Source organism: Ambystoma mexicanum, chromosome 3p, assembly GCF_040938575.1.
Source record: "Ambystoma mexicanum isolate Mex_15411 chromosome 3p, UKY_AmexF1_1, whole genome shotgun sequence".
Taxonomy (NCBI): Eukaryota; Metazoa; Chordata; class Amphibia; order Caudata; family Ambystomatidae; genus Ambystoma; species Ambystoma mexicanum.
In genome coordinates, this window is record NC_090925.1 from 966511150 (window position 1) to 966534818 (window position 23669).

The following is a 23669-nucleotide window of genomic DNA, read 5'->3' on the forward strand; positions in this document are numbered from 1 at the left end:
TTGGAAGTGGACAAACATGACATTTTAAGGAATTATTGGCGTTGACCATGGGTACATATAGTGCAAGCCTACAAAGGCAGCGAAACAGCAGTCGGCGTAAGGGTTAAAAAATGGCAACTACACAGTGAGAGGGTAATTCAGTTATGAAGGCAACATGAATGGACAAGCAAGAAAAAATTACATGTCTTGATGTTACACAAGACCAAAAGAACGTGCAAACTGATACACAAAGCTATGTGGACAAGCATAACATTTGAAAGAAGAAGAAATAACGGTCAACAAGTGCGACTCTACTCATAGCCTGCAAACGCGAACAATGTGCACTCTCTGTTATTGAAGGAAAAATATAATTGCGCAAAAAGATAATACTTGAGTTACATTGTCACAGTTAGTGTTTGCTAATATAAAATTAAAACGCGGGTCGATGTAGAGTTGTCAAAATTAAACTTACATGATCTTGACAGCCTCCATTGCTTTTTTCAAAGTCAGACACCAATGTGTTCGCATCAAAGAGTCTTTGTGAACTGATATTTCATGTTTCTTACAAACGATTTTAAAACATAACCTTATCAAATGGTATATTTTTCCAAGCTCTCATTCCTTGCATAGCTTTTGAAGTTTCCCTTTCGCTCAAGGTCAAAAAACAATAGCCCCTTATGGATGGACTTGGATGCGTGGGCCTACTGAGCTTGCAACCAAAAATGCAAATCAACTGACCTTCACTCAGAAGGCAAATACATTCTCACTTTGCAACAGCATATGACAATCCAATCATGAGAACCGCTACTCCCATACGCCTCCAGAACCACTGTTTCCAACAAGAACGCCAGGTGGCGGGCTCAGATTTCAAAATGTAGGACGCCAGGCCGTCTTCAATATTAATCTGAAAACATTGTAACACAGACGCAGGCATTGGTCGCCGTACATTGAGCACTAACTTGCACTTTATCGTATGAATTTGATGGCAAGAAAACACCACTTTTTGAGTTTGCGCTGCCACATTCCATCCCAAGCTAATTAAAGCTCACCTTCGGAAACAGTATTTCAAAAGTATAACAAGTGCATAGGTGTCTTGTTTTGTATGTGTTACCGGTGATGTCCGTGTACACCAAAACATAAATGAAAGATGGCGGAGGCAGCGAAGAAATGTGACACACTTCACGCTGTTCCACAACCAATCAGTGAAAATGCCACATGTCCGTGGACATGACGCTACGGATTAGCCAATCGATTTCTTGTCCGCGGAGCGAACAGGGAAGTGTGACCGCGGAGCCGACATAGATATCACTAATTTTTTAAGACCTACTTTTTGATTGTTTTAAAGAAAACTACTGGATGGATTTTCACCAAATTTACAAAAGCAGGCTTTTAGGACCAAGCCGCTGCTCCTGCCGCAAATTTGGTGAAAATACGTCCACCGGTTTGGCCTGTGGGCGTGCGCAAATTTTTTCTCCCATTCAGTCTATGGGAAAAAAGACGTTTTGGGACCCCCCTATAACGTTTCCCCCCCGGGACCAAACATCACCAAACTTTGCAGAGTGGCCCATTTACTTTTTTTGCAAAGTTTGGTGCTGATTCATCCAGGGGGAGCGAAGTTATAAGCCGCCCAAAAAGTGCTCTTCCTATGGAAACAGCAACTTAACCATAACTACACAGCAATTACCGTGGCTGTTTAATCCGTGACTCCTTTTTGACATATGGTTGCCAAGAGGGAAAAAGAATATTGAACAAAATGAAAAGGGCTCGTATAATTATATGTTTTTTCTCTGCTTTACATCCTTAACTAATCTCCTGCTCCAGGTGTCGATGTAACCTGCTCGAATTGAACCCATGCACATGTTGAGGACCCTCCTGCATGCTGGTGATAAGTTCACTTCGATTTATATTTCAATGGACTAGTTGGGTGTGCATTCTGATGGATTTTCAGCCACTGTCCGAGTAGCCCTTTTCTGTTGTCGAGCGCCATTCACGCAATAGACAGCGGCCTCAGAGTTGAGCAGTCCGCACGCCGAGAGACCCAGCTACCTTCATCCTACCCGCTGTACACTGAAAGCGTCGGGGCCTTTCATCTATTTCAGTTGAAAGAGGCTGAAAGCCTCGGTGTGGGAGGGGTCGGGGGAGCCCATCAAGTGCTCCCATGTTGCCAGCCAGGAGACTTATAACACAGTAATATATTCCTTTCTACATTACTTTTGTTCCTGGGCATAAAATGTGCACTTTCCAGTGCTCGTCTTATAAACTGCATTTGCTGGAGCCCTTCTGGCCCAGACTTCAATCGTGGTATACAGACGCGTTCACCTCATTGTCTTTTAACACAGGTTTCTACACATCAGCCACTTGCTGACAAATAAGGATTTATATCTTTTCAGTGGGCATTTGGTGTTTCATCTCTCTGCTGGCTGGTCGTCTAGTGATAATCTGCGGCTATTAACCCATTACTGCATTTCCATTATAATGTATGCACCCGCCAGGTCCCTGCAACTGTTTTTCAAGATGAGCAAGGAGGGCTTCCCCAACTATGTTGAAATGGGCCCCCACAAGTCGTGACACATCTTCAGCCGGGCCTGCCTCTGTGACAGGCAGACAGACCTGCAGCGGAGGCCTTCTGTAATTGCAATTTAGTGACAGTGAACACAAATGTGATTATCTTATGCACCCCTCTCCTTTTCCAAATTGGTACAATTTTTTAATTCAGAAATAGTCCCATATGATCATCCACACAGCTGCAATGTGAGTGCATAGATGAAAAACATTTTTGTGATGTTAATCCTCATCGCCTGTGGCACCACCGTACGGCTCCATGACTCTGCAAAAAATTGGTTGCAGCTGGAAATCTACACAAAGTCAGAAGCACGAAGACTGTGGGCCTGATTTACAAAAGCATTCAGACGCACCTTACCGGCACCAAACTCAAAATCATCCCCATAGATTCCATGCAACTCCTGCACCCTGGACCCTCATTATGTCCCCCTCGCCAAGGGAAGAGGGCAGGAGCCCCTTCCCCATTGCAGAAGCCAGGATAACAGCTGCTAGCTGTGCGGCATCATCCGATGCACATTACAAGGCCTGCCTGACCTTCTCTCTTCACCCTGCCTGACCCCCGCATGCCGGGCGCTTCGCGGCGCGAAAACGAGGCTGAGTCTCGCAACTTCCTGCATTTGAATCCGAATTCCCGCCGGCAGGCAGATCCGACGGCCGCACACACAAAGGCCATACAAAGGCCTGTTCCTGCGCCTGTTCTGAGCACTCTGAGCCTGGACCACAGACGCTGCTCCTCCACAGCTCTGACATGAGAAGGCTCCTGAATAACCTTTACACCGTCTGCATAACTGTCCTGGGCCTCCATTGTATTCTATATCCACTATCGAGGCGCCACTGTCGATCTAGCGCAACCACGCACCCGCATTTCAGTCTGGCCATGTGAGTAAACTGTCACTCTGCAACACCCAACATATTGCCTTATGTGTAATCTGCTAAATTGTATCTGCCTGAGCCATTTGACTGCTGTGCATGCCCTCTATGGAACCCTATTAACCCAGATGCCCATGGCCGACTGTGTGTCGTTTAGCAACCATCGTCCATTGTATTGCACTGTATTGTTGCACCCTCGTCCTTTAGTAGGACATCAGTCCGCATATTACACACTGTGATTTCTGTTCCTAAGTGTCCCTGCATCCTATCGTGACATCAAATCTAGGCGCTCCAGCAACAGCTCGTAGGTTACCTGGCCTTTGCTTGCTAAGATGCACAATGTAACACCTTATCTGCTACGTCTTTCCCTCTTATGCTGCCTCGCTCCTCACCTGCCCGCTTACACAAGTGTTTAACAGTGGCAAGTGTTTATCTATAGAGCCCAATATCTGTATGGATCATGGATGCTAACTGACCTATTTGATTTGCTGTGCCTTTATGGTCACTAGCAGACCACATGTTGACTGTGTTGTGCCTCATGGTCACTAGTAGACCACATCTTGACTGTGTTGTGCCTTATGGTCACTAGTAGACCACATCTTGTCTGTGTTATGCCTTATGGTCACTAGCAGACCACATTTTGACTGTATTGTGTATTATGGTCACTAGTAGACCACATTTTGACTGTGTTGTGCCTTATGGTCAGTAGCAGACCACATCTTGTCTATGTTGTGCCGTATGGTCACTAGTAGACCACATTTTGACTGTGTTGTGCCTTATGATCACTAGAAGACTACATCCTGACTGGGTTGTGCCTTATGGTCACTAGTTAACATTAACGTGCCTCATGCTATGCCTTGCCTAATGTTGTTGACCACATCACGTTAGAGACTCCCTAGTTCTACCCACTTATCTGTTCCATTTAGCGGTAACGGAATCCCCTACATTTGACACTACACTATCCTGACACTGGGATTGGAAGGATGCTAAACTTAGCAATACTGTTCTGTACCATGGCTACTGCCATACAGGTGGACTCCAGCAGCCAAGAATACACTGGTCAGTCACCAGTACCTACCTTAGACCTTAGCCCACTATCCTTTACAAATATTGTGCAACCTAATCTCTCCATATTCAACAAGGCCCGAGAGACAATACCTTACGCCTCCTTACCATGCGCCACGCCCAATAGAAACAACAGACTTCGCGCTAGACTAGCTAAATTATATGAACCACTGAGAAGAGCCCTTCCGGCCACCAACCTCAAAACCAACTACAAACTTAACTTACAACCACCTAGCCACTCTAAGTTGCCTCTTCCAATTGCCATCTTGAACGCGAATACCCCTCATTTCAACAACCATAAGGCTAAAGTTTACAATATCTCTGACAAACTTACCCGAGTCAACAAAACACCTGAGGCCCTCCCTCTCAAAGGAGCGCTTCTCAACGCAAGATCACTAGTCGCACACGCCACCGATATTGCCGACTTAATCACTGAAGGAAACCTGGATTTCCTCGCAATTACGGAAACTTGGCTCCATAATGCAGCAGGACCTGCTCTTATGCTAGCTATCCCTAATGGCTACACCATGGTCAGACAAGACTGTGATAATGCCCGAGGTGGCGGTATTGCTATTATCTCTAAAACTGCTCTTGGCCTCAGACTAGTCCCTATCTATCTATCACAATCATGTGAAACACTCCCTGCCAAAATTCAGATAAATAACTCGCAATCCCTTACTATACACCTTATATATAGACCACCTGGCCCTCTTGGTACCTTTGAGGAAGACCTGCACAATATAATTACGAATAACCTTAAACCTACCACGCAACTACTCCTATTAGGTGACTTTAACCTAGGCTTTAATGACCAAATGGATAAAAACGCAACTGAAATAGCCAATACGATCAAAGCATTAGGCCTCTCCCAAAAAGTTAATAAACCTACCCACCTTAAAGGGAGAATTTTGGACTGGATAGCGGACCTTAATTGCGCAGCTACTATTTCATCTATCCTGCCATTAGGATGGACAGACCACTTTCTGATCTCCTTTCACCTATCCACTAAAAGGCCTACTCCACTGGCTCATCCACTAGCGCCACCATGCTAAAAAAAGTATCTCGGTAGAGAAAGTTATCCCTGCCATTCTGCCCACACTTAACGCACTACCTGAAAATCTTGACCCTAGTAGCCTAGTTCAGGAATTTAACAATATTATGCTTACCACACTGGATAAAATTGCACCTATCAAACTTAGGCCTAGCAAACCAATAGCCCATTTAAACAAAGGGTTCACTCCACACAAGACCGCCGCACCTTAACGAATAAAAGTGAAACCAATTGGAGACTTTGCCCCTCCAGCGAGAACAAAGCCAAATTAACCTCACTTTCCTCACACTACAAGAAGGAAATCTGCCAGGCAAAACGCAATTCATACGACGAGCACATTGCTAACTCAAATTCAAGTATGAAAGAACTCTTTTGCATACTCAAAGAATTAGAGTCACCAATTATTATTCCTGATGTCTGCATTAAGGACAAATCCTGGTGTACATACATCCAACATGCCTTAGCGAATAAAAATGACACACTCCAGAATAAAATTCAACAAAAAAAAGAAGTTCTGAACTTACAGCACTCGTCTAACACTCTCCTGCCTAACGAGTCACCATCGGCTCGTAATACGACCTTCCATTTTTCTAAAATGTCTACCTTAGAGGTAGAAAAAATCATCCTATCTTTGAAGCCCGCAAACTGTAAAGGCGATATTTGCCCAGCACAGCTAATAAAAGATGCTGCCAGAGAACTCTCCCCATTCATAACTAAACTGATAAATGCCTCATTTGCTACAGGTACTATACCTGCTAACCTTAAACAATCCTGGGTGCTACCCCTCCTCAAGAAACAGACACTAGATCCTCTTATTCCTACGAACAAACGGGCCATTACCACGGTCCCATTTCTACTAAAATTATTGGATAAAGCCGCTTACATTCAAATTCAAAAAGACTTGGATTTGCTTAAACTACTAGGCAACAGACAATCTGGTTTCCGCCCACTACACGGAACAGAGACAGCCCTAATCGACCTAAAGTCCCAAATAGACGAGCTGAGAGACAAAGGAAGGACAGTATTCTTGCTCCTACTTGACCTCTGCCACATTTGATCTGGTCAACCACAAGGTCTTATGCCGGCACCTTGACTCTGCAGCTCACTTCTCTACAGGTGCCATCAAATGGATTGAGTCCTTCCTGAGTGAGAGAACCATGAGAGTCTTCTCCCCCTCAGCAGCTGCCGACCCTACACCTATCCTATGTGGTGTTCCCCAAGGGTCCTGCGTCTCGCCCACCCTTTACAACATATTCACTAAGTCACTGTTTGAAGATCTGGACCAGCTGGGTATCACCTACACTAACTATGCAGATGATACTCAGATTCTCCTCCTACTTTCTGGGGCTTACGATACGGACATGGGTTTAGTGAACAAAGTCTACATTATCATCCAAGCATGGATGGCCACTCATGGCCTGTGCTTGAACTATGATAAGACTGAACTTATAATTCTGGGCTCGCAGGCGAATATCAAAAAACTAGGCCAAGAATATTCATCATTCAATATTGATGGTAACACCATCAAAGTCTCCAAGGAAGTAAAAACCCTTGGATTCTACTTGGACTCTACACTGTCTTTTGATAAACAGGTCAAATCCCTTACCTCTGCCACGGCCTACACCTGCAAATTACTCAGAGCTGGTAAACCGTTGCTCTCTGACAATAGTTGTCTGATCCTGGCTAGAGTTCTAATACTCTCCAGAATAGACTACTGCAATGCCCTCTACAGTGGTGCCAACAAATCTACCATTCAAAAGCTCCAAACACTACAGAATAACGCCCTAAGAGCAGCCTTAGGCATAAATAAGAAAACTCACATCTCATCCTTGAGACGTCAACATAAATGGCTATCCACATCTAACAAAATACTACTAAAAACGCTTTCCTTGACACATAAAGCTCTTAATAACGCAGCCCCCAGCTACCTCATAGATAAACTCCAGAGAACTTCTCTCAGACTACTAGAACTGGGAATACTAATTGTCTGACTATTCCTAAATATAAGCTCACCACCATTGCGGGTAAGAGCTTGACTGTTAAGGCAGCTAAAAGTTGGAACTCATTGCCTCAGGAGCTGAGAGCAGACCAACCCTACTTACATTTCAGGAAAAATTTAATAAAACATGTCACTGCTACGGATCCTTAGTCTCCCACCACCCTCAGAGGACTTGCCCACTTCCCTAGTGACTTGGTCATCCTGCAGCAACAGCGGACTACTGTACTAATTTTGACTTTTGTATTAATTTCTGAAGACCTTGCGTATTGTGATCCACTCGGGAGCTTAGTATCCTGAAAAGGGCCCCACGTGGCACATTTATCCTCTGTACAGTGTCTACTGATTATTTATTTCATTGGTTATTCTTTCTTTGTCTTATTTTGTACTTTGTATATAACCTGTATTCATGTAAAAAACTGTATATCTTGCTATTATGTAAATTTTTGTAACCTGTGTATACGCAACTTTGTAAGCATCTCCATATTTTACTCATGAGTCTGGTGCGCTTAACAAATGAATAAACAAACAAACAAACAAACAAACAAACAAACAAACAAACAGTAAACTTCTGTTTCGAGAAGCACCATTTCAAAATACGGTTGCTGCACAATCAAAGTTGCCTAGACAGCAGCCCACAGCCGCAATGAGACACCCTGAAACCTAGATGTGAAATGTGCTGTGAAATGTGGAGGCCTAACTCAAAGAATAATTCTTTGTTGTTGCGCCAGTTTTTAAAGACACTTTTGCAAGTGATCAAAACTGACCGTTGTCTGTAAAACCAAAACCTTAAAAATGTACTGCAACATTGACATCAAACGTTCTACATGCAAGGTGGATAGAAATACTCATCTAGATAATCCCTGCCTCAACGCCAAATGCAATCACCACAACTCCTACCCACTGTCGGGAAAGGCTAGGGCTGACTCTTGAAAACAGATAATCCTTTGCTTTCACCATACTTGGTGGAACTGACCAATGACGGTTGACAAAAAGGACCAGATTATCAAAGATTTGACTTGTGCAAAAAAGTGAAGCAAATTAATTTAGCACCAATTTGGCTGCTTTGATAATAGAGAATGGAGCAAACATGTTTAGCCCCAATCGGTATTATGAAGAAAAAAAATCACTGGAGAAAATGTGGAGCAGGCTATTTTGTTTACTATTGTTGCAACATGAAAACAAATGTAGTAGACACCATTTTTTGTATGTTATGTAGCAAATATAGCCCTAATGCACACGTTTTAAGGTAATATGGATTGTGACAAAATCAGTTGGCTCCTTTTTGCATTATCAAAGCATTTGCTCACTTTTTATCACAAGTGCAAATGTTAGATAATCTGGCCCCAGGAGAATAAAATGCAGCTCCAACAGTATTATAAGTGCCATACAGTGAGATGTGGCACTATTTTTAAAAGCTCAGAAATAAACAAAATAAATTAATTCACTTAGAGGTCTCAGGTCAACTGCATCATTGTGTACAGGTATTTCATCGGACTTCACAAGAGATATTTATAACCCCCTTAAGAAAGCTGCTAAAAACTCTCAATCACAAGGTGCATAGAAATACATCAGTTGAGTTTACAAGTTACTGTAGTTTTTTAAATTGTCATTCACAAAGACATTTCATCCTTACTGTGTAAGAGAAATCCCAAATCCAATAATAGAAATCAACCCAAGGAGCCAAACAATGAATGCACCAGATGTGAGAAAAACAAATGTTTATTACAAAACAGCCTGAGATGGGGAACACTCAAAAAGACATTCAACATGGCTTCATGAAATGGCTGTATTTGTAGTAAATATCAGAGGTGAAATGACAAAACATGTTACAGGTTATTCACAAATTGCCAGCCTGTGATTGGTCAATGTCATTTACACTGTATGTGAATCTATACAATACCAAGCCCTATTGGCTTATCCTTCCCTCGTGAACATGCCAAGACATCAGTTTATTCATGAATTTACATTGTGATCATCTTCCTTCCCATGATGCTGATTGGATGCTACTCCTTATAATTTGTAACTTCTAAACTTAATTATTGATTGGCTGTTCCATGTGGAGTGTTCGTGGGGTGTGATATGTGACAGTGTGGCAACAAAAATGATAACTTCACATCCTTTCTTAAAGACCTCATCTATTGGCGCCAACTTACCGGTCTTATCATTATGAACTGTTCATTGGCAATTAACATTGCAATTCCTCATTGGAAATATTGCTTGCTTCCCCTTCACAGTTAATTTCTAATGGCTTGTGCATGACATCATTGGTCCTGCCTTTAATCTTATGAATCTGTAGACCTCATTTCTTTGCAATGATATATGTGTGTATTTTGATATGAATACATTTCTAAACCAAACCGTATGTATGTTGTTAGGGTTATTGATAAATCTCCTTAGAAGGCTGTTAGTGCCTAATTGATTGTTCTGTATTTGCAAAGGTGTCTTACATGACTCCTGTCTGGGTGATAGGATGTCTTTCGGTGCGATTTTACCTAGAGAGGGCAGTATTTCTCCTTGATCGTACTCCCTTAATGCAAATGCCTTTCACTGCTCATTGTTTCATCCCTACCAAAGTGTGACCTTCATTGTGTTCGTGCTGCATGTGTTATTGCTTGGCCCATGTGTGAAATAATCATCCAGTACTACATATTATGCAAAATTAATATTGAATGTACCCATGTTGGAAACGATTGCTGGAAGGCAAATGTGATGCTTAAGTCGTGTTCATTGTATGCGTTTATATGCAAATTGTAAAATTAACTGTTCAACAAAGGTAGCAGGCGCCCCTCTCTCGGAAGAACAAGGCATGATAACCTGTTCAGTGGTTGTTAACCACATTGAGAGTTCGCAGCCATCTGCTTTTTGCTCACTGTACCTTTCACGTATGGGAAATATCCATTTGCATATCAGTCTTTGTCCCGACCACATGGGCAGTCCAGCACTGAAATGCTATGGCAATTCCTCTCTGAACAAGAGTACCAACAGCAACCCCATACACGTGTTTCAGCCTTGTTGGGCATCATCAGTGAGGTGAAGCTGAGCCTCTCTAAGCACAGTGAGCAGGGAGTCCCCATCTGGTTGCCCCCAGGTAACCTAGGGTGACCAACCCCAAGTTCCTTTAAATAATTCAACAAAGGTAGCAGGCGCCCCTCTCTCGGAAGAACAAGGCATGATAACCTGTTCAGTGGTTGTTAGCCACATTGAGAGTTCAAAACCATCTGCTTTTTGCTCACTGTACCTTTTACAGATGGGAAATATCCATATGCATATCAGTCTTTGTCCCGACCACATGGGCAGTCCAGCACCGAAATGCTATGGCAATTCCTCTCTGAACAAGAGTACCAACAGCAACCCCATACACGTGTTTCAGCCTTGTTGGGCATCATCAGTGAGGTGAAGCTGAGTCTCTCTAAGCACAGTGAGCAGGGAGTCCACGCTTGGTTGCCCCCAGGTAACCTAGGGTCACCAACCCCAAGTTCCTTTAAAGAATTCAACAAAGGTAGCAGGCGTCCCTCTCTCGGAAGAACAAGGCATGATAACCTGTTCAGTGGTTGTTCACCACATTGAGAGTTCGCAGCCATCTGCTTTTTGCTCACTGTACCTTTCACAGATGGGAAATATCCATTTGCATATCAGTCTTTGTCCCAACCACATGGGCAGTCCAGCACCGAAATGCTATGGCAATTCCTCTCTGAACAAGAGTACCAACAGCGACCCCATACACGTGTTCCGGCCTTGTTGGGCATCATCAGTGAGGTGAAGCTGAGCCTGTCTAAGCACAGTGAGCAGGGAGTCCACGTCTGGTTGCCCATCAGATAACCTAGGGTGACCAACCCCAAGTTCCTTCAAAGAATTCAACAAAGGCAGCAGGCGCCCCTCTCTCGGAAGAACACGGCATGATAACCTGTTCAGTGGTTGTTAACCACATTGACAGTTTGCAGCCATCTGCTTTTTGCTCACTGTACCTTTCACAGATGGGAATGTGCTTAGAGAGGCTCAGCTTCACCTCACTGATGAGGCCCAACAAGGCTGAAACACTTGTATGGGGTTGCTGTTGGTACTTTTGTTCAGAGAGGAATTGCCATAGCATTTCGGTGCTGGACTGCCCATGTGGTCAGGACAAAGACTGATAAGCAAATGGATATTTCCCATCTGTGAAAGGTACAGTGAGCAAAAAACAGATGGCTGCGAACTCTCAATGTGGTTAACAACCACTGCACAGGTTATCATGCCTTGTTCTTCCGAGAGAGGGGCGCCTGCTACCTTTGTTGAATTCAGTAAAATTAACTGCCCCCATGTACCACCAGCTTACCGCTATTGAAGTTAGAGTTTGCTGCGTTCTGTATTGGCGTGCTGTGGATAATCGCCCACGTACATGGCACAGTGCGGCTGTATCGCTGTATTAAATTCTCTAAATAGCAGGTCATAAAAAAAAGGAGGCGATATAAACATCTCGTGCAGCTCAATGCCCCTGGTCAAACAAACTGTCTACCTATTCTCTATCAATTACCGAAATCGATTGCAGAATTTAGGTGTTAGTATCTCTCAGCGTACGGTGCTCGGGAACCCAAGTAAGACGAGTTGTGCGGCTCGTTAGCAGTAATAAAGCTTCCTTAGCAACTGATCTCTAGGAAGTGTAAGAGGGTGTGTGCGTGACGTGTGTGAAGTCACCATGTAACGCTAGTACACAGTACACTACATCATGTAATTAGAATACTTTCACGTACACTTTCTTGTTTCAGGAAAATGTTTCCCTATCCAGAGTAATGAAAGTGTCGTAATAGACAACTTGTTAAATGATGTAAAACCAATTGCGTAATCACAATAACTTAGAGAGCGTTTCTATGTAGGAAGACGACGTAACGGGATGTACAACGCCATTTCGTTTAAGGCTCATTCGCGGTAATAGAACTACCTTAGTAACTAATCTCCAGGAGGCGTAAGGGGGCGTGTGCGTGATGCGTGTGGTGCACAAGTCATCATCATGTACCAATAGTACACTACATAATATAATTAGTGTATACTCACGTATACTTTCTAGTTTCAGAAAAATGTTGCCCAACTCAGAGCAATAAAAGTGTCGTAATGGACAAATTATTAAGTGGTATGAAACCAATTACATTATCACGGTAACCTTGAAAGTGTCTCTATATAGGTGGAAGACGCATCAGAATGCGCGCCAGTATAGCGTCCAATTGTCTGCCTTTGTGGTATTGCATAATAGTCGGAAACTACGACGTAATTATGTTCGGCGGCCAGTCTCTGTGGTACTATTCCAACAGGATGCATCTCTGGGTATCTACTGATGGTGTAACTATATAGTTATCTCTGTTTCGACCTATAGTAAGACACAAGTTGAATATTCCGATTACTCAATGTGGTCAGTAGGCATCCACGCTCACATTCTAAGGGTACAACCACGTAGTTGAATTAGGATGACATTTACGTGGCTAGTAATGGTCCAACTGTACAAATCTCCCATTGCTCGTGCAGACCAACCAGGTGCCAACACTTACTTAAATCTTTGAATTTTCTAATGCAACACAAAATTTCTATATTTGATGAAAACCACTGTATCTTAAAACACACTCTACTACATGACTAATAATTGTTTATTAATATTGTTTGTCTATAGATAATATCCCGAGTGTGCACAGGGCGCGAGTGTTCCACAGACCATGGACACCATTCTCCTCTGTTTTGTCTTGAGACCTAGCTATGTGTTGTTTATTTAATTAGTGTAAAAGCCTACTCCCATTTACTATCATTATTAGTGCCATAATGGTTTCCTAATTAAATGTTGCTATATTTGTTAAGTATATGTGATTATACTCAAGGATATGGTCTGCAGCTTATAGATTATCTGTCCCTCAGAGACACTGCTTACTGAAGCATGGTTACTGTTGTGTTTTGAGCCTACACTTTAAAGCCTTACTGTTTCATCAGAGGGACTTTCGAAGCTTTCATTTCTGTGCACGCTGGGGGCACTGAGTGTACTCCCCAACAACTGTCAAATGTTTCTCAGAAAATGCTTAGTATCTATTTTTTTCCACTCAGGATCATATTGTCAGAAACTCCCCATAGTGTATTTGGTCACAGATATCTGCTACTTATTTGACAAATCAACGTCTGGGGCACAAATGGTCCAGGGATGAATATCAGTTTGTAAACCATCAACCAAACCCCAAACCTCTAGTACACAAGAAGGGATCCGAAAAGCTTGCAATACAAGTGAATTATAAGGCCTCCTTGTGCAATTTTGCTAACGTGGATGGAACGGCAGGCTTATCTCCGCAAGGTTGTGGATCGTTGGTTAGTTGCAACACAGCGAAAATACAATTATTACCCAATGATAAAAGGGACTGTCCAGTAAAGGCTGGATACAAATATCTACTTTATTATTACTACAGACAGTTCTAGCACTACAACCCACCAGGACAGACAGTTTTACGAAGGAAAGGCATTCACTTTGGATACTGACAGGAGGGTAGTTGGTAAAGTAATCAGTATTACTTCTGAAGGTTATTCGGTTCCAGCACCAATGGGGCAAAGGGTCATAACTGTCTCTAGGGGCCTTCGGAGAAGGACAGGCGGGCAGAACCACAATGTATTTGGTGCAGGACAGTGTCAAGGTGGTTCCAGGTTGCTTTGCAGCCCTTGAGACACAGTTAGTGCTGGGAGATAGCTGATGGTACCAGGCGGCAGGCAGTTTGGCAAGCAAGGCTGGACGGACATCTGCAGGCTGTCCGGTGCAGCAGCGCAATGCGATAAATTGTTGTCCCTGTGCTGGTTGACGAATCTGGAATGCTGGTCGAGGCGGCTCAGATGGCTCTTGTAACTGCGGCGTGACACAACAGTCAGCAGTGCAACTGGTTGTGGTTCGAGGACTCGACTGTCTTGAAAATGTCTTTAAAAGATGGATGCTGGATGATGCTTGTGTGGCACTCGTCCTAGCTTCTTCACAGGGCTCATGTCATCACTTCAAGGCAGATGGCCCAAAGCTCAGGAGAGTGTTTGCAGGCAACAGACTTGCCCTTTGTCCAGAGACTCTCTGGCACTTCCCACCTAGGAAGCCTGCTGGCAGAAGCAAGCAGGGCACGCTGTGTGCTGGCTGGGTATTGGTTCTGGAGCTGCTGGATGGGTCCTTTGAGTCTGGTATCACCCTCTGTTCCACGGAAGATGTTTAGGGGCGGGATCTTGCTTCCCTCTTGGAGCACCTGGCCTTTTTTTCACTGGCGGAAGATGTAAGGTAAACTGTACCTTCAGCCTGGGTTCAAAGGAGTCCTTCTTCTTACTCCTTTCAAAGTCGTCAGATGATCTGTCAAGTGAGGGGTTCAGCCTCCCCTTAAAGCCAAATGGGCCACAGTCATTGGTGGAGGCGAAGCCTACCTTAATGAACCAATCCTGGGTCCACACCAACAATCTTCTGTTCTCCATGAGGTCAGGACCAGAGTGGTCTGCAACAGGACAGACAAGGGGTGACAACACATACCTAAATCACACCCATCTTCCTGTCTGTTGTAGATCAAAGTGTCTCACTGGTTAACTGAGCCCTCTGTGACTCTTGATTGAAGCGCAGGTCTCCCTTGAAGTATATGACTTCCTGTTTCCCCTTTCAGAGGGATGAATCACATCCTTCATCCCTCTGAAAGGAGTCTGCTATGCAGGGACACCTGCAGTAACTATTGGACCCAGACAGGTCATTAACTGCCTTTCATGCAGAGGGGTGGGAACTAGCTTCAAGTTGACACATTGCATACTTAGCCCCGCCTTCCTGTTGTCTCTTCCAGCAACCAAGCCTCTCAAGGCTTGCCTTAATTAGTCCTCATTAGTAAACACTGCCACCATCCGGATTAGACAAAGGGAAAGCAGATCCATGGAGCCTTTGATATTTAAATTATGCTTCCCATGGCTGTAGGTAGGTGTACCTTCCCCCTTCTTTTCTTGAGATGCTTTGATGTACCAGTGGCTGTCACATTCCAGTTGATTATGACAGGGGAAGACGCCTGTAGGCTGTGTCTTTCTGGAGTACAAATGACTATGCTTTTTGTGCGGGAAGCAGATGAAATGTGTGCGGAATGGCTGCATACATTTCTAAGAGGAGGATCACTCATCAGTCATTTCCACTTATTAAAAAAACAAAAAGCCCAAGCAAGCGCACACTCCGCGTGCGGCTGGTCAATTCCTCACAGGACTCCAGCATCAACAAGTAAACCACCACCCTTCTGCGGGTCTGGTTCATCATCAAAGCGAAAGTACGGGCTGAGGCCATCTGCATGCTGGGAGCCTGGCTTGTGCTGGATGTCGATATTTAATCCCTGTAGGGATATGGCCCAACGCAAAAGCTTAGGGTTCTACCCTTAAATGGTCAATAACCATCGCAGAGGCCTGTGTCCACCTGGATCATCAAGTGAGACCCAAAGATGTAGGGTTTCAGCTTCTTTAGGGCCCTTATGACCATATATGCCTCTTTTTCTACGACAGACTAGATTCTTTCCCTTTTTGTCAACCGCCTGCTAATGTAGGAGAACGGTTGCTCTACCCCTTCAGAGTACAGCTCCACTAACACTGCTCCAATCCCAAAATCACAAACGTCTGTCTGGATAATGAATTCCTGACCATAGTCTGCCACTTTCAGAACAAGGCCCTGCACAATCCATTCTTTAGATCCTGAAAGGAGGTTTGACAGGTGGGGGTCCAAGTTACCTTCTTTGGCATCTTTTTTGGATGTTACATCATTCAGGGGCATGTCAATGGTCCCATATCCTCTGATGTTCAACTGGTAGTACCCGGTGAGGCCTAGAAAGGCTCTCATCTGTGTTTGTGTGGTGGGATGTCCCACTCCTTCACAGCCTCTATCTTTGCTTCGAGAGGTTGTTTTTTACCTCCACTGACCAGGTGGCCTGGGTAAGTCACGGTACCCTGCACTATCTGGCACTTTGTGGCCTTGATAGTCAGGCCGGCATTCTGCAGCACCTAAAGCACTTATTTCAGGTGGGATATCGAATCCTCCCAGGTGTAGCTGAACACAGCAAAGTCGTCTAAATAGGCGACACTGAAGTTTCCCAGTCCATTCAAAACCTGGTTAACCATTCTTTGAAAAGTGGCAAGTGCATTCTTCAATCTGTAGGGCATCTCAGTGAACTGATAATGTCCTTCCGAAGTTGAGTATGCCAACCTCTCCTTTGCTCCATCTGTCAAGCCGACCTGCCAATACCCTGCTGTGAGGTCAAAGGTACTCATGTACTTGGCAGCACCAAGCTTGTCAATGAGCTCATCCGCCCAAGGAATGGGCTGAGCAATTGTCTTTGTGACAGAATTGAGCTCCCTGTAGGCCACACAAAAGCAAACTTCAGTTTTCCCACTACTTGTCTTTTTAGGGACCAGTACCACTCGGCTAGCACAAGGGCTGTGGCGTGGCTCTATCACTCTGGGACAACATCTTGGAAACTTCCTCCTTGATGGTGTCCCTGACCTTATTGGACAAATTCTACTCTTCGCCGGTTTATTGTCTCCACGTCCACATCATGGGTGTACGAATCTGCACGACCGGGAGTATGAGAAAACAGACCGGCAAACTGTCCAGGTAAATGGCGACAGTCTGTCAGTTGCTGTTCTGACAGGTCTGTTGCAAGGTTGACACCTTCAACTGACCCATCTGTGGCTTCAGTGTGTAGGAGATCTGGGAGGGGATCTGTCTAATCCTCAGTCTCTCCGTCAGTCACTAACTCCATAACCAAGTAATCCTGGCTATAATGGGGTTTTAGACGGTTGACGTGAAACACCCTGCACATCTGTTTAGGTCCTTTCTTGTCAATAAGATAATTCACCTCACTGACCTTTTCCAGCACACAGTAGGGCCCAGTCCACCTTTCCTGAAAGTCATTGGGGTTGACAGGCTCCATAATCCACACTCACTGGCCTGGAGAATAGACTGTCACTGTGGCCTTCTGGTCATGCCAGTGCTTCATCAGCTCCTGAGTGGCCTTTAGATACTTTGCTGACTGTTCCATGTACTTTGCATTCTAGACCGAAGGGCGAGTACATAGTCCACCACATCTTGTGACAAGGATGATGGTTTGCTCTCCCATCCCTACTTTACTATACTGAGGGGACCTTGTACAGAGTATCCAAACCAAAGCTCAAAGATGCTAAACCCTACTCTGTTCTGTGGTACCTCCCTGTAGGACAAACAAAAGGAATGGCAGGAGAATATCCCATTTTCTCCTCGGGTGCTCTTCTTAGCCACCTATTATGCCTTTATGGGTCTTGTTGAACCGCTCAACAAGCCCATTGGTTTTTGGATGGAAGGAGGTAGAGAACCGGTAGGTGATTCCACACTCTCCCCAAATAGCCTTTATATATGCTCAAATTAAGTTTGATCCCTTGTTAGAAATGACTTCCTTGGGGAATCAACACAGGAGAATATCCGAATCAGAGCCTTCACAACCACATGGGCTTTGATGCTCATCAGAGGGACAGCCTCAGGGTATCTTGCAGTGCGGTCCACCAGAACCAGACACACACACCCTCCCTTGAATCCAGTTCTTATGGGTCAGATGGTTTGTTTGCTTTCCACACCTACAAAAATAGCTTTTTGTGGTGAACGGTCATCGGGACGCTTACATAAACACAGACATCAACAGCAAGAAAGAAGAGCCTACCTAAATCATTCTACTCAAAAATAAGAATGTTTAAGCATTTCCTAAAAACAGGGTGCCGTTTCTCCATGCACAATTCTTTTGGCAGTTCATTCCATGCCTATACGACCAATACTGGGAAGGATCTTCCAGTCCCTCTTGCTTTTTTAAATCGCAGAGTTGTGAGCTGCTGAGCATCACTAGGCTGTTGGATACGATGGGGCTTATGGATGGAATGGCAGGCTTATCTCTGCAAGGTCATGGATCATTGGTTAGTTGCAACACAGTGAAAATACAATTATTAGCCAATTAAAAAAGGGACTGTCCAGTCAAGGTTGTATAAAAAATATCTACTTTATTATCAGTACAAAAGACAGTTCTAGCATTACAAAATACAAGCCACCCTGTAAAGGTACACAGAGTACAGACAGTTTCGCGAATTAAAGGGATGCACTCTTGTTACTGACAGGAGGGTAGTTGGTAAAGTAATCACTCTTACTGCTCAAGGTTATTTGGTTCCAGCACCAATGGGGCAAAGGGTTGTAACTCTCTCTAGGGGCCTTCAGAGAAGGACCAGGGGGGCAGAACCACAATGTGCCTGGTGCTGAAGAAGTTCTTGGTGCTCGACAGCATGCTATGTGGGGGGGTTAGGGTAATAAATAATGTATGGGGGATATGAGGGTGGGCTGTGCCCCACCCTCACTTAATTGTGTGGAAATGTACAAAAAGAAAAAGAAAACTGGTATTTTCGGCATCAGTATTTTTGTTTCTAAAGAATCACATAGATCCGTCTGATCCACCTCAATTACTAATCATACACTGAAACAGCCATTCCCATTTTCTCCTGCCATCTTTCTGTCAGTGTGTATGTTTTTTCACATCCGCCTTTCTTTATCTACCCTGCTAATTCCGCTGCGTCAGCACTGTAATATCTCTCTGGTGGTGACAGGCACAGCATAAATGTTCAGTAACATGACATAACATGACACAGGATAACATAACACAAGATAATATAAGAATACAAAGGGATGTATCTGAATAACAAGGCCAATATTTATTTTGCGTAGAATCCTTTGAAATTATTGATCTAAATTAAAATAAACCTAACGGATGATACATTGGTAAGTTTGTGCAGACCATCAGATTATTGTAAAGCAGTTCAGAAGGAATGGTAGAACTCATCAAATATTATTTATATCTATAATTTTAATAAAGAAAGAAACGTTGAAGAAATATGACAACAAATATTTCAGATATGCAGTTGGATTTTGCCACACTCATGACCCACCACATATAGATGATGGTGCAAGCCCACTGATTTCTCGGAATTCAGGCTCTCATTTAAGTTCCTGAAAATGTGCCAATGTTTGCCATTTGTTTTGTACTATCTAAGGTTGAAAAAAGAACTCTCACAACATATATGCAACCTTTAAAAAAATATAACAGCTTACTACCACAATAAAAAAAGATAGGTCTATGGCGGCAAAGTTAGGGTTATTTCAGAATTTAAGAAATATGCTTCATTTTCTTAAAGTTAAATTGTGTCATTTTATGATGGTGGAGATGAAAGTAGTGAAACACAAGTGCCCGCTCCCACCTGTCCACAAACAAGAGTGAACATATACAATGAGGACGTTTCTTTCTTTATTAAAATTATAGATATAAATAATATTTGATGAGTTCTACCATTCCTTCTGAACTGCTTTACAATAATCTGATGGTCTGCACAATCTTACCAATGTATCATCCGTTAGGTTTATTTTAATAAGGACATTGGAATAAAGTGACATTTTGTGTATGCCACTGCCATGCAGAATCTAACACAAGTAGGATAGAGTTAGCTTACCACATTGTAGGGATCTAGTATCCCACATTTAAGAGAGTGTTAGGTTGCTGAAAACAGAGAGGGAATGTAGCATATGGTGGTATGCACAGTTAGGTAGGGCACATATGTATAATAGCATTATAAGTGAACAAGAGAAGGACCATATTCCCATTTCACAAGGCCCTGTACAGAAAACAGGTTAAGAAAACACAGCGGTTTGGTTGACATAGCTTAATCGTTTTTTTTGTTCATCTACAATGGTGTACAGACAATTGAAAGTATAAGGGCTGAGAGGAAAAGGGAGAATAGATGAAACTGCATGAATAGATCTTTCTCACAGGTCCAGTTTATATAAGCAACAATTAAGTTACTCTTGTTGTTAGAAGATAGAAATATGCATTGGTTTAATTGCTAGTCACATGTAGTAACATTGCCAAATATACATTAGCACTGCATATTTGTAATGCCCCCAATGGTGAAAGCAGTTCAACTCACGCACGACGGATTTACGCACGAAAAACACATTAATAGGTTGAATAAACGGAAGGCAAAATGTCTCATAAATGGGCCTCACACGCCCTGACCCAATTAGATAGAGAACCTGCAGACAGTAGGATGTATAAAAAGGGAGTACAGGATGAGATGTCCAAGGTTAGGCAAACTGTCTGGAAGGTTGGGGCCTGGGGTGAAAATAAGAAATGGGAGTATGCTTGATAGTTCTTTGACCAAGGCAACGTTTCATACCTCCTTCTGACCAGAAGTTAATTGTGTCATTGTGGATAAGAGCAACATCCAAGGACACAGCACACAGCAGTAACAGACACCAGTGTTGCAACGGTGTCAGCAGTTTGTGGTGCCACATTAAGAAAGTGAGAACCAGGATATTGCTGAATTTTTTACTTGTAGCCAAAATTACTTTAACACATTAAGAAAGTGGTCATAAGGGGGCACATTGTGGGCAATATGGTATGCTGGAACGTGAAGTCTGAGTTCCAAGAAGACATTAACAAACTAATTTATGAACTAATAGTTGAGCACTGGCATTGGAAATCCCAAGTGTAGAGGAACAGACTTAAAGGTTTCAATTAGTATAATATTTGGAGGATGTCATAAATATATGTATGCTGCATGTAGTAAACAGCCAGGTTTTGAGAGATTTCCTAAGGACTAGGTGGAGATATTCAATTTTATGGAATCGGATGGACACTGATTTCCATACATGTGTTGAATGGAATTAGGAGGATCCTGCTTGGCGTTTGTGGTTGAAAGTGGTACAGCCTCTAAAGACGTGTTAGTGGAGTGAAGTCTTCTAATTAAACTTTACTGTATTCATTTCTTATTGTTGGACTCTTTTTTGCTTGCATGGTTATTTTTTTTATATATAAACATGTAACATTCTGATTGGTACCAAAAACTGAATTCTTGCATGAAACAACATACTTATATTGTATATTTATTGTTCTTTTATATTAACTCTAATTAAATATTTATGCATTAAAAATATCTTGTCTACAGCCATCCTCATTCACAAGAAATGTAAAGAGTGGAATGGGCTACAAAAACAGAATGTAAGTTCTTGTTACCCATAACCTTTAGAATATTAATTCAATGTTGGTTTCACTGTGTAGTTAAGCAGAGCACACTCTTACAAGGCCCATGTTGAATCAATTTTGAAAAGGAGATAAAAGACCTAAAATTCTAAATCTTCTATCATTTTCAAACCCAAGTCCAGATTTATATAACCATAGTCCTGCTTAGATCTAATTTAAACCTCTACTAAAGCAATCCATCAGAACATGTGTAACAGAAGATAAAGTCAACAATTACAAGAGACATACTAAAAATACATTTTTGCAACAACCACTTTCATTTGAGGAATAGTCATTTGTGTTTTTTTTAATCAAAGTATTTAGTCTGTGAACAAGCATATTTTGGTGATGGAAGCTGCTTAAAACACGAGAGACATTGCAAACTGTAGGCAGAACATATGTCTTTTCAGAACTCATAAAATCCTTGTGTGGTGTCACAAAGAAACAGGCATCACATGTGATCATGCATAGAAATCTATAGAATATGATGATATTGATTTCATTAATCCCGCACATGTACATCAAAAGTTATGTCCCAAAAACTAAATTTCTATTTTTACATTAGTGTTCAGTTTACCCCTCCCTTTGCAGATCATGGGACTGGGGAACCCACATATTGTCACAAGGCAAGGGGGGCGAGGATTCAAAGAGATATAATAGCATTTGGACAGAATATTAATTGATATTGAGAGATTAACATTGCAGATAGGGTGGATGCAACTGGAGAGAGGTGGCCAGAGAAAGAGCTGAATCCACATGCATCACTGATCCCCATGCAAACTGGAGACGGAAGGCCTTGAGAGAGGGATGACGACCGGTTTCCATACAGCAAGCTGAAATGAGACCTTGGGCCTCATTACAACCCAGGCGGTAAATTCCTTGAAGCCCAATGTATTTCGTATTGAGAGTCAAGATTTAAAACTTAATGCATTTTGGTGCAACTTAAATGCTGATTTCCTTGTAAATGTAAGCACCATTAAGTCAAATCCTTGGCTAATTCCAATGCAGATTCACTCATATCAAAGTCCATACGTGACACACTATCGACTAATGTGATATCAGGCAAAACCTTGCATGCCAGGGTGGGTCTAGTCATATTTTATGTTTGTGAAGACCAAAATGAGCACACAGTCTATTATTAGAAAATAGTGCACAGTGTTAACCCCTTGCAGTCCTTTATTTTGAAATACGCAGACAGACCGATGTATACATTAAAAGGGTAGGAGTGTTTTAATATGGTAACTGTTATGGCAGAGTAGCATATCTCCAGCCTAAAAACACAGGCAGGCTGAAAACTACACACATAGACACATTAAATGCTGTACACACATACATAGATTGGCAGTTGTGCACATATAGATATATAGAAGGAAAGTATGTGTTTTCAGAGCAGAGTGAAAAATCCGTGAGAACAGTGCTTTTGAATGTATTCTATATCAGTAAATAAATGCACTGGCTGAAAAGTGGCAATGTTATGCATTGTGTTATCTTGATAGAAGCAAACCAATAAGGAGTGTATTAATTAGCCAAATATCATTTAGAGTATAATAGGTATATAGAATTGAGACAGGATATGGATGCTTGAGTGTATACTAGTATTGAGATTGATACAGACAGGTAGAATTAATTTAATTGACTGTTTATGGCCATAACATTGTGATTTCTATTGGGTAAAGTCGGAGACTGCATTTGTGTGAAATGAAATCTATTTATTTAAATACATTTCGAATTTCTGTCTGTTTTCTTGCAGAGAATTGTGGGGTAGGACTGTACATCGGGGGATATGAAACTGATCCGGCCTCTCTAACTGAACCTATAAATAAATGTATCAAAAGATGTTTCTACAATATTCTATGGTTTTGTTATAAATGGAAACTGGTGCTGATTATCAGCACTTCGCTTAACTGGCAGGCAAATTGCCACAACATATTTTGGTGGGTTTGACATGGACATATTAAGGAGTTAGAGCGTGTCAACTCACTAGAGGCACCTCAAATACTCTTAGCATGGTACTTTTGCTAGATCCATGATGTCATTCTCTCATCCAGAAAATGTTCAACCACACTGCTAAAAATCCTAACAATTTTCT